We start from the raw sequence: 13,492 nt of genomic DNA on the forward strand, positions 1-13,492 counted from the left end.
TAAAGAATTAAAACCTGGCAACTGTATCACATATAATATAACTGCAAATATGCCCACTAGGTTTAATGTATGCCTGCCACATATCTAGTGGCTTTTAAAGGCATACTAGTCACCTGACACAGCCGATAAATTACTAAGGAGCAGCTGATACAGGTTTAGAACAATTAAGATTACACAGGGGTGCATGAAAAGGCCTGTGACCATGGTTAATAAGAGTTAACCAAAGATTAACCCCAAAATATACAAACAAATATAGAAAACCACAGCACTCGCCACCCCAGAAGCGGGGTGCAGTGTCTGCACTCACCACTCATAGGGTGGGGTGCATGCAGCCCATGGCCACCTACCCAAATACATACAAAATAGAGAATTCAGCACTCACCATAGCAAGCTCACTTGTCCTCACAACATCAATAAATAAATGATGGGGGTTTAGTTGGTGGATTGGCCAATGCACGGAAGCCCGCATACCGATTTTCAAGGTACCCCACCTTCATGCAGGTCCTACACTATCACAAAGCCTAAAGAATTAAAACCTGGCAACTGTATCACATATAATATAACTGCAAATATGCCCACTAGGTTTAATGTATGCCTGCCACATATCTAGTGGCTTTTAAAGGCATACTAGTCACCTGACACAGCCGATAAATTACTAAGGAGCAGCTGATACAGGTTTAGAACAATTAAGATTACACAGGGGTGCATGAAAAGGCCTGTGACCATGGTTAATAAGAGTTAACCAAAGATTAACCCCAAAATATACAAACAAATATAGAAAACCACAGCACTCGCCACCCCAGAAGCGGGGTGCAGTGTCTGCACTCACCACTCATAGGGTGGGGTGCATGCAGCCCATGGCCACCTACCCAAATACATACAAAATAGAGAATTCAGCACTCACCATAGCAAGCTCACTTGTCCTCACAACATCAATAAATAAATGATGGGGGTTTAGTTGGTGGATTGGCCAATGCACGGAAGCCCGCATACCGATTTTCAAGGTACCCCACCTTCATGCAGGTCCTACACTATCACAAAGCCTAAAGAATTAAAACCTGGCAACTGTATCACATATAATATAACTGCAAATATGCCCACTAGGTTTAATGTATGCCTGCCACATATCTAGTGGCTTTTAAAGGCATACTAGTCACCTGACACAGCCGATAAATTACTAAGGAGCAGCTGATACAGGTTTAGAACAATTAAGATTACACAGGGGTGCATGAAAAGGCCTGTGACCATGGTTAATAAGAGTTAACCAAAGATTAACCCCAAAATATACAAACAAATATAGAAAACCACAGCACTCGCCACCCCAGAAGCGGGGTGCAGTGTCTGCACTCACCACTCATAGGGTGGGGTGCATGCAGCCCATGGCCACCTACCCAAATACATACAAAATAGAGAATTCAGCACTCACCATAGCAAGCTCACTTGTCCTCACAACATCAATAAATAAATGATGGGGGTTTAGTTGGTGGATTGGCCAATGCACGGAAGCCCGCATACCGATTTTCAAGGTACCCCACCTTCATGCAGGTCCTACACTATCACAAAGCCTAAAGAATTAAAACCTGGCAACTGTATCAGATATAATATAACTGCAAATATGCCCACTAGGTTTAATGTATGCCTGCCACATATCTAGTGGCTTTTAAAGGCATACTAGTCACCTGACACAGCCGATAAATTACTAAGGAGCAGCTGATACAGGTTTAGAACAATTAAGATTACACAGGGGTGCATGAAAAGGCCTGTGACCATGGTTAATAAGAGTTAACCAAAGATTAACCCCAAAATATACAAACAAATATAGAAAACCACAGCACTCGCCACCCCAGAAGCGGGGTGCAGTGTCTGCACTCACCACTCATAGGGTGGGGTGCATGCAGCCCATGGCCACCTACCCAAATACATACAAAATAGAGAATTCAGCACTCACCATAGCAAGCTCACTTGTCCTCACAACATCAATAAATAAATGATGGGGGTTTAGTTGGTGGATTGGCCAATGCACGGAAGCCCGCATACCGATTTTCAAGGTACCCCACCTTCATGCAGGTCCTACACTATCACAAAGCCTAAAGAATTAAAACCTGGCAACTGTATCACATATAATATAACTGCAAATATGCCCACTAGGTTTAATGTATGCCTGCCACATATCTAGTGGCTTTTAAAGGCATACTAGTCACCTGACACAGCCGATAAATTACTAAGGAGCAGCTGATACAGGTTTAGAACAATTAAGATTACACAGGGGTGCATGAAAAGGCCTGTGACCATGGTTAATAAGAGTTAACCAAAGATTAACCCCAAAATATACAAACAAATATAGAAAACCACAGCACTCGCCACCCCAGAAGCGGGGTGCAGTGTCTGCACTCACCACTCATAGGGTGGGGTGCATGCAGCCCATGGCCACCTACCCAAATACATACAAAATAGAGAATTCAGCACTCACCATAGCAAGCTCACTTGTCCTCACAACATCAATAAATAAATGATGGGAGTTTAGTTGGTGGATTGGCCAATGCACGGAAGCCCGCATACCGATTTTCAAGGTACCCCACCTTCATGCAGGTCCTACACTATCACAAAGCCTAAAGAATTAAAACCTGGCAACTGTATCACATATAATATAACTGCAAATATGCCCACTAGGTTTAATGTATGCCTGCCACATATCTAGTGGCTTTTAAAGGCATACTAGTCACCTGACACAGCCGATAAATTACTAAGGAGCAGCTGATACAGGTTTAGAACAATTAAGATTACACAGGGGTGCATGAAAAGGCCTGTGACCATGGTTAATAAGAGTTAACCAAAGATTAACCCCAAAATATACAAACAAATATAGAAAACCACAGCACTCGCCACCCCAGAAGCGGGGTGCAGTGTCTGCACTCACCACTCATAGGGTGGGGTGCATGCAGCCCATGGCCACCTACCCAAATACATACAAAATAGAGAATTCAGCACTCACCATAGCAAGCTCACTTGTCCGTGCATTGGCCAATCCACCAACTAAACCCCCATCATTTATTTATTGATGTTGTGAGGACAAGTGAGCTTGCTATGGTGAGTGCTGAATTCTCTATTTTGTATGTATTTGGGTAGGTGGCCATGGGCTGCATGCACCCCACCCTATGAGTGGTGAGTGCAGACACTGCACCCCGCTTCTGGGGTGGCGAGTGCTGTGGTTTTCTATATTTGTTTGTATATTTTGGGGTTAATCTTTGGTTAACTCTTATTAACCATGGTCACAGGCCTTTTCATGCACCCCTGTGTAATCTTAATTGTTCTAAACCTGTATCAGCTGCTCCTTAGTAATTTATCGGCTGTGTCAGGTGACTAGTATGCCTTTAAAAGCCACTAGATATGTGGCAGGCATACATTAAACCTAGTGGGCATATTTGCAGTTATATTATATGTGATACAGTTGCCAGGTTTTAATTCTTTATAGACTCGGTCTTGCCGATATAGCAAAGACCACAGGGGCAGAGGATTTGGTAAACAACAAACGAAGAGTTGCAGGTAAAATAATATATTATTTTACCTGCAACTCTTCGTTTGTTGTTTACCAAATCCTCTGCCCCTGTGGTCTTTGCTATATCGGCAAGACCGAGTCTAAATTTAAGGAGCGTATGGGTGACCATCGAGCTGCCATACGGGCAGCATTAGTGTCAGGTACTAGCGATCAGCCTGTCGCACGGCACTTCGCAGAGGCTAGACATCCCTTAACAAGTCTTAGATACAGGATGATCGACACGGTTCCATTGAGCAGACGAGGTGGGAACCGATCGCTACAGTTATTAAGATGCGAAGCACGATGGATTCATCGTTTAAACGTCATCTACCCTAAAAGGCTGAATGACACTATTTCCTATGCAGCTCTACGTTAAATCTATTCTTAGGTTTCAATATTATGACTTGCCCTATTGGAGCTAGTTTGACCTTTAGCCTTGTTAAAATAACACCACCTCTCATATGGTTTAGTTAATTAAGAATATATTATGTAATGATTTGTTGTTTAGTTAATTAAGAATATACTATACATTTGTTTGCTGCTTGAAAATGCATTTTCTGCTGCTCCTTTTTTATAATGATTTGTGTTTTTTTAATGATTTACATTATAACTACCGTAGTGGCACTTTGATTTTTTTCTGCATGGTGAATGGTTAAGATTTTGCTCACAGGTGTACGGCCCGTTTGGGATGACGTCACCAATCAGTGCGACGGCGGGGAGGGTGTGCAATCCCGGCCCTGACGCCAGCATTTCACTTGTGGTGGACTTGTATATAAGGTATGTTGTATTTGTACTTTGTATCCTGAAGACAATATGTAAATATTGAAACGTTGATGCATAAGCTTTTACGCCTCTGATGTCTTGTTATTTGGTATGAGTGCCGCACCTCTGCAAATTATACCGTTTTCCTGTGAGGGCACCGCCGCAGCTGCTGATCCAAGCATGGAGTGCCGGACCTGCGTTTCCTATATATATATATATATATATATATATATATATATTACATACAAACACACACACACACACACATTATATGTCAACTTATACACCAACGTTTCGGGGCTTCCCGTGCTGCCCGCCGCCGCCCTCAGTCCTTCTCCACACAGCCGCCTCCTCCGCACCATGCCGGCCACAGCCTCCGCATCCACAGCATCCTCAGCACCGCCGCTGCTAAATACTGTAGGTAATCTTACCCTGCTGCCTTTCTCTCTCCCTAGTCCCTACTGTATGCCCTTGCTGTCCCTCTCTCTGTCACTCTCCCTGTCCCTATGTCCTTGCTGTCACTTTCCCTGTCCCTCTGTCACTCTCCCTGTCCCTGCTGTCACTCTCCCTGAATTTTGCCTCATTCTGTGTGCTATATAATGTGAATTTCGGCTCATACTGTGTGCTATAATGTGAATTTCAGCTCATACTGTGTGCTGTAATGTGAATTTCAGCTCATACCGGGTGCTATAATGTGAATTTCAGCTCATACCGGGTGCTATAATGTGAATTTCGGCTCATACCTGGTGCTATAATGTGAATTTCGGCTCATACCATGTGCTATAATTTGAATTTCGGCTCATACTGTGTGCTGTAATGTGAATTTCGGCTCATACTGTGTGCTGTAATGTGAATTTCGTCTAATACTGTGTGCTGTAATGTGAATTTCGACTCATACCGGGTGCTATAATGTGAATTTCGGCTCATACCGGGTGCTATAATGTGAATTTGGCTCATACCGAGTGCTATAATGTGAATTTCGGCTCATACCGTGTGCTATAATTTGAATTTCGGCTCATACTGTGTGCTGTAATGTGAATTTCGGCTAATACTGTGTGCTGTAATGTGAATTTCGGCTCATACCGTGTGCTATAATGTGAATTTCGGCTCATACCGTGTGCTATAATGTGAATTTTATATATATATATATATATATATATATATACACACATGCGTGTGCTCCCTATCTGAAAGATTCTTTCAAATTTACCACCGAATTGTAATTTTCTTTGTAGTAATTGAAGACGTTATGATTTTAATTTGAGATTTTAGGGCCCCACTGTCTTAAGTACCCCGGGCCCCCCGAAGCCTTAATCCAGCTCTGGCATATACCCCTATATTAGTTTATCCACTTGTCTTATTAAATAGCACTAACCAGAGGCGGATTGGGATCAAACATCAGCCCAGGAAATTTATGGAAGCAGCCCTAATGGGATGGAGTCTGTTGAGGGGATAGGGGTCTGCCAAGAGGGCAGGGTAACTCCTCAAAGGTCCTGATTCCGAGATACACAGTTGGGGCCTCCTTTGCTTTACGTTATGTTAATGTTTACCTGCGACTTTATGTATATACTGCTACAATGCCCTTCCCTGATGTACGTCTGAATATACAAGGACTGATATGCCCACTTTCAGTGTTTACTGACACTGCAGTCATGCCTTTACTCTACTTCTGATTTTATTAATGTTTTATTCTACAAACCCCTTTTTTTAACCTTTTATGTTTCAAAGTACAAGAAGGGGGAGCACACACTACATACAGCACAGTACGAGGAGGGAGCACACACTACATACAGCACATTACAGGGAGGGGGAGCACACACTACATACAGCACAGTACAGGGAGAGGGAGCACACACTACATACAACACAGCACAGGGAGGGGAGGCACACACTACATACCAGGGACGTGCAGTCAGGGGAGGCAGGGGAGGCAGTGCCTCCCCTGTCATTAATGATTAAGTTAATACAAAGAAGATGCATATGACACATATTCTGTGTCATATGTATCTTCTTAATATTATTTTTTACATTGCTCCCCTGTGTATGTGTTTGGGAGGCACCGATCGTGGTGCCTCCCGTTGTCACTGGGGAAAGTATGGGGAGCGGGGGGCGGGCACGGGCGGGGACTAGCCATGGGCTGTAAAAGCCCATTGAAAATATATGGGAAAGCGGCACCATTAGAGGTGCCACTTTCCTACAGGGACGTGCTTTCAACCTATGAAAGCACGTCCCTGTCAGTGAGGCCACAGTGATTGGCCAGCGGATCCGTCACTGGATCCGCTGTCAATCACTGTGTCGGCGACGCTGGCGGAGGAGGTGCGGGCGGCTGGATGCGGCGATGGTGCGGGCGGCGGGATGCGGCGGTGGTGCGGGCGGCGGCGGTGCGGGTGGCGGGTTGCGGCGGCGGTGGAAATGTACCTTTATCTGCAGAGTTTGGCAGCGGAGCGGTTCCAGTTTCAAAAATGGCGCCTTAGCGTCATTTTTTAAATTCAAGATGGCCGCCGCGAGCCAATCACGGCTCGCCACGTCATCGCCCCGCCCCCTCCGGCTGACTTATATAAGTCAGCGCGAGGCGGAGGAGAGTCAGTCCGACGGCGGAGGAGGAGCAGTGAAGAGCTCCTGAAGAAAGTAGATGCCGGAAGTCCTGGCTGGGCGGCGGCTATGCAAAAGAGCTTAGCAGCCGCCGCCCACCAGGTGAAGATGCTGGAAGCACTGGGGGGGGTGGCGCCCCCCAGGTGAAGACGCCGGAAGCCCTGGGAAGGCGGCGGCCACGCAAAAAGAGCTTAAAGGCCGCCGCCCCCAGGTGAAGACCCAGTTTAATAAAGCTTATTTTTGTGTGGTGTTTTATTTTAATATTTTCTTTACAGGTGGACTACAGGTGCCAGCGGGCCCTTTATGTCCGGGCATGCCGGCACTTGTGGTTCTCCAAGTGCCAGCATGCTGGGGCAGGCTTGCTGGGACCTGTAGGCTACCTGTAAAGAACAATATTACTATTCTTTGCAGGTGGACTACAGGTGCCAGCAGGTCCTTTATGTCCGGGCATGCTGGCACTTGTGGTTCTCCAAGTGCCAGCATGCTGGGGCAGGCTTGCTGGGACCTGTAGGCCACCTGTAAAGAACAATATTAACACACAATGAACCCCGCACCCACCGCCACCAGGGGTGCGGGGCATAGCACTGGGCTATCAGCCCAGTGCTGGTTATTGCTCGGGAGGGGGGACCCCATTTTTATTTTTTTGGGGTTCCCACTTTCCGAGGAATTCCAACCCTGGGCTGACTGGCTGGGGGGGCAGATTAATGCTATGGCAGGGGGACACCACACTGAGTGTCTCCCCTGCTATGGCATTACTCCCCCTGGCTGGTTCTGCCTAGTGCTGGTTTTACTGATGTGTTGGGGGACCACACTTTTTTTTTTTTCGGGGGGGGGGGGGCTTGTTAGCTGCCAGTGCCTCCCCAACCAGTGACCTCACCGCACGTCACTGCTACATACAGCACAGCACAGGGAGGGGAGGCACACACTACATACAGCACAGTACAGGGAGGGGGAGCACACACTACATACAGCACAGTACAGGGAGAGAGCACATACTACATACAGCACAGTGCAGGGAGGGAGCACACACTACATACAACACAGTACAGGGAGGGAGCACACACTACATAGAGCACAGTAAAGGGATGGAGCACACTCTACATACAGCACAGTACAGGGAGGGAGCGCACACTACATAGAGCACAGTACAGGGAGGGGGAGTACACACTACATACAGCACAGTACAGTACGGGGAGGGGGAGCACACACTACATACAGCACAGTAAAGGGAGGGAGCACACACTACATAGAGCACAGTAAAGGGAGGGAGCACACTCTACATACAGCACAGTACAGGGAGGGAGCACACACTACATACAGCACAGTACAGGGAGGGAGCACACACTACATACAGCACAGTACAGGGAGGGAGCACACACTACATACAGCACAGTACAGGGAGGGAGCACACACAACACAGAGTACAGTACAGGGAGGGGGAGTACACACTACATACAGCACAGTACAGGGAGGGGTTGCACACACTACATACAGTACAGTACAGGGAGTGGAAGCACACACTACATACAGCACAGTACAGGAAGGGGGTGCACACACTACATACAGTACAGGGAGAGAGCGCACACTACATAGAGCACAGTACAGGGAGGGGGAGTACACACTACATACAGCACAGTACAGTACGGGGAGGGGGAGCACACACTACATACAGCACAGTACAGGGAGGGAGCACACACTACATAGAGCACAGTAAAGGGAGGGAGCACACTCTACATACAGCACAGTACAGGGCGGGAGCACACACTACATAGAGCACAGTAAAGGGAGGGAGCACACTCTACATACAGCACAGTACAGGGAGGGAGCACACACTACATACAGCACAGTACAGGGAGGGAGCACACACAAGTACAGGGAGGGGGAGTACACACTACGTACAGTACAGGGAGTGGAAGCACACACTACATACAGCACAGTACAGGGAGGGGGTGCACACACTACATACAGCACAGTACAGGGATGGGGAGCACACACTACATACAGCACAGTACAGGAATGGGGAGCACACACTACATACAGCACAGTACAGCATACCCTCCAACTGTACCTTTTTAATAGGTACAGTACCTTTTTTTCATGGTCTGTACCGATTTTTGCCTCTCCAAACTTCCATAGAAAGTATAGGAAAAGGGGCGCCCTTTACACGCGGCCACGCCCCTTTTTCGGATTTGTACCGATTTTTCTGTGTAAAATGTTGGAGGGTATGAGTACAGTACAGTACATTACAGGGAGGGAGAGCACACACACTACATACAGCACAGTACAGGGAGGGAGCACACACTATATACTGCACAGTACAGGGAGGGAGCACACACTACATAGAGCACAGTAAAGGGAGGGAGCACACACTACATACAGCACAGTACAGGGAGGGAGCACACACTACATAGAGCACATTAAAGGGAGGGAGCACACTCTACATACAGCACAGTACAGGGATGGGGAGCACACACTACATACAGCACAGTACAGGGATGGGGAGCACACACTACATACAGCACAGTACAGTACAGGGAGGGAGAGCACACACTACATACAGCACAGTACAGGGAGGGAGCACACACTACATACAGCACAGTCAGTGGCGTAAGTTCGTCACAGTTGCCCGGAGGCAAGATAAATATTGGTGCCCCCCTATTTCCTATATTAAGATAAATGTGTGTGTGTGTGTGTGTGTGTGTGTGTGTGTGTGTGTGTGTGTGTGTGTGTGTGTGTGTGTGTGTGTGTGTGTGTGTGTGTGTGTGTGTGTGTTTAAATCACACATTTCTTAGCAGTCATACCCTGGATTAGAACCCATGACCTGTTACACTAACAGCAGACACTTTACTAATGGAGTTATTTGCTCCTGTAGAGGAAGCATGAGAATTCTAACTATATGAAGTTACGTGTAATTGTCAGAGAAGTATCTTCATATAGTTAAAATTATCATATTTCCTATACAGGAGCAAACAGCTTCATCAGTAAGGTGTCTGCTTCCAGTGTAATAGGTTGTAGTTTCTAATCCTGGGTGTGACAATTGTAAAATGTGAATCTACAGTATAATAAAGAGGGTGTGATTTGTAAAGTGCAGGGACCGGTGAGGAAGTCGGCCACTGAAAAGACAGCGACAGCTATCAATTAACTAAATTCAATGGTGTCACAGAATGGGAGGAAAGGTGCCCCCCTTCAGAGCAGGAGCCCGGCGGCAGATGACTCCGTTGCCTCCCAGAGTTCTGCCTCTGAGCACAGTACAGGGAGGGGCACACACTACATAGAGCACAGTAAAGGGAGGGGGAGCACACACTACATACAGCACAGTACAGGGAGGGAGCACACACTACATAGAGCACAGTACAGTACAGTACAGTACAGGGAGGGGGAGTACACACTACATACAGCACAGTACAGTACAGGGAGGGGGAGCACACACTACATACAGCCCAGTACAGTACAGGGAGAGGCAGCACACACTACATACAGCACAATACATGGAGGGAGCACAGACTACATACAGCACAGTACAGGGAGGGGGAGCACACACTATATAAAGCACAGTACAGGGAGAGAGTACACACTACATACAGCACAGTACAGGGAGGGGGAGCACACACTACATACACACTACATACAGCACAGTACAGTGCAGGGAAAGGCAGCACACACTACATACAGCACAGTACAGGGAGGGGGAGCACACACTACATAAAGCACAATACAGGGAGGGAGCACACACAAGTAGTGAAACACAGACACAGGGGACCAGCGCAACAGAATCTGTCCCAGTGGTTAATCCGCCCCTGATTACATACATAGCCACAACATTATTACAGGAATAGTAACACATCACACGTATAGCACTGCATTACATGTATAGCATCGCACTACACGTATAGCACTGCATTACACAAATAGCACCACATAACTCGAATAGCACCACATTACATGTATAGCACCGCATTATACAAATAGCACCACATTACACGTATAGCACCTCATTATACAAATAGCACCACATTACATACGTAGTCACTGTATTACATAAATAAACCCATCACGGACAGACATTGGGCAGCTATAGGGCATTTGCATTAGAGATTGTCCCAGGGGTGGCTGTGAGTGATGCCTGATCAGCTGGCATCCTGAGAACAAGGTACATCCTGCTCCTGTCCATTCCACAAACCATACACTGTGACCGGGGATGCCTTAAACCTTACACCATCATGATAATGCAAATGATGTAATTAAAAATAATCTCTCTGCTGGGTCCCCTTCAGTGCTCAGTCGCCGCTCTGGCCAGTTCAGTGAGAGTGCGGGAGCTAAGGTAGGGGCGGGTGTAGTGAACCCGGCTACATTCATCGCTATGCTGCTGCTCCCGGGCCGGGCTCATTGAAGAGAACTTTGGCCGGAGCCAGGGAGAGGATGCTGCTGGGCTGGTTAACTTTCTCCAGGTCCCCCGTTGGTAGAACAGCTTCACCACTTTTCACGGTTAGCGGCACCTGGAAATCCTATCTAGCCTAACTTCCGGATTGCGTTCCAATGAACCGCAAGTACTGGAAGCAGTGTGAGCCAGCCCAGTCTGAGTGTGAATCGACATGGCTGAGAGGGGTATGGCACCAGCCCATTGGAATCTGTCACAGTGTCCTGGTGGACCAATCCGCCCCTGGCACTAACTAAAGTGCTGCTAAATGTTATTTCGATTTGGCAAGTTAGTTAGAGTCATTTAATATTCCAACAGCTTCCAAAGGGTTTCAGACACTCACAGAAAGAAGTGATCCATAGCCTGCCGCAGGTATGTGTAGTATCTCAGGACCGGCACCCTGCGCTGCACAGGTGGCAGGTCCAGGCTGATGCTGTAAAGGAGTGCAGTGTAAGAATGCCATCATCATCTGGGACCGATCAGCAACTATGAGACCAAAAACAGGAACTACCTTCCTGTGTGACCAGCAAAATGTGTTAACTAGTTTCTGGGGGAGGGATTCACGATGAGTCACCAGTTTCTTTGTATATGGTAATCAGATTCAGCCTTGAAGACATCCAAAGGGCTGGCTGAGTTTCCTGTCCACTGTCCCATTCGGAACATCCATTGTTCTAACAAAAGTGATCCCAGCTTCCATACATCTAATCATAACTATCCGCTGCAATGTCCCACAACTTCACAACAAGTATCAAATGAATCTACACATCAATCTGGTTGCTTCAATAATAAACATGACTGGTCTATTTTGCTTCGTTCAAATAATACACATTCATGACATTAATTCATTAGATAATTTTAAATCATCATGATGTCTGGCGCTTGATATTATTATAATTATGTACTGTATGAAATAAGTGTCGAATCCATCTCTGTGGCATGTCCGTGTAAATGCGTGTGTTACCATATATTGCTGTGCTCGCTGCGCGTATTTGCAAGTATAGCTATTCATAATGTGTGTAGTTTGTATGTTCTCTTTATGTAATATTTTTGACTTCGACAAGTGTAATCCCGTGCAGGAGCATGTATGGTTGCCAAGCCATGTCAGTGGCAGCAGGAGACGTGGTGACAAGGGTGTGAGTCATCACGGGTGAGATTGGGTGCCGTTGCCAATGTTAAAATGCTGCAGCAACGGCACATCGCACCCATCGCAGCTATTTTTGATTGACCCCTAAGAATACTAACAGTCAAAATAATTATAATAAACTCTGAAAATTAACATGGAGCATAATTGAGGCTTTTAGCACATTTGGCCAAAAATGTGGACACCATCAGGTGGGTCCCTACATTCCTAATATTAACACATTAAAGCAATTTAAATAGCACATATTTCAATGTAAAGACAGCAGTGAAGGAACCTCTTACTGATCAAGAACAATCATAATGGAAGGGGGCTGTGGAACATGCTGCACTCCAACACCCCCTGCTGACAGCTCCCTTGATTTGGAATGAAGTGGTAACGCCAGAGAAGGTGAAGGAGAATATATGACAGATAGATAGATAGATAGATAGATAGATAGATAGATAGATAGAAGGCGGTACTCGCAGGACTTTCACAACAACAATAATCAGGAGATTGAGCCCCAACAGGTAGATTAATGTTTTAGTTGTTACACTGTCATCAGAATCAAATACATATCGAACATTGCTTACCTAAATAGTAAATCACCCATGTGCATGGGACGCCTTCTCCAGTGGTGGGTCGGGGTGCAATGATGTCACCAACCAGCGAGGCACGCACAATGTATCCCTGAACTCTCCAGCCAGTAACCTAGCAATGTGACAACACCATATATTACAGCGACTAAAGATATTTCAGTAATAAAATGGTCAGACATCTTACATCATGAATAATTATGTATATCAAAAAGTCAAACGATGGTAAAAAGAAACATAATTGCAGCAATAATGTAAATATTGACATTCAAAGCATTTATTTGTAGCATTAATAGGAATATCCACAGTCTGCAACTATCTAGCAAGCTCACTTAAAGGAAACAAAGCTAAGGAGTTAATTTAGCCCCCCAGATGAAAGTGTGTTCAATCGGTCTATCCAACGTCTTTTGTGTCTCAACAGGGCTTTTGTTCGATCACCCCCTCTTATCTTTTAAGGTTCCTGGTCTATAATT

The 13,492-nt window shown here is 46.1% G+C and overlaps 1 protein-coding gene across 2 annotated transcripts in view; it reads right to left on the bottom strand.

Moving 5' to 3' along the window:
* Positions 1-13,129, bottom strand: part of STPG2 (sperm tail PG-rich repeat containing 2) — a 1,528,785-nt gene extending 1,515,656 nt beyond the window's left edge. For both annotated transcript variants that reach the window (XM_063917581.1, XM_063917565.1), the window contains exon 1: positions 13,017-13,129. The gene's annotated coding sequence lies outside the window, so the exon portion shown is untranslated. The remainder of the gene's footprint in view (positions 1-13,016) is intronic.
* Positions 13,130-13,492: the final 363 nt, after the last annotated feature.

The sequence above is a fragment of the Pseudophryne corroboree genome, chromosome 1 (genome assembly GCF_028390025.1).
Source record: "Pseudophryne corroboree isolate aPseCor3 chromosome 1, aPseCor3.hap2, whole genome shotgun sequence".
NCBI classification, from domain to species: domain Eukaryota; kingdom Metazoa; phylum Chordata; class Amphibia; order Anura; family Myobatrachidae; genus Pseudophryne; species Pseudophryne corroboree.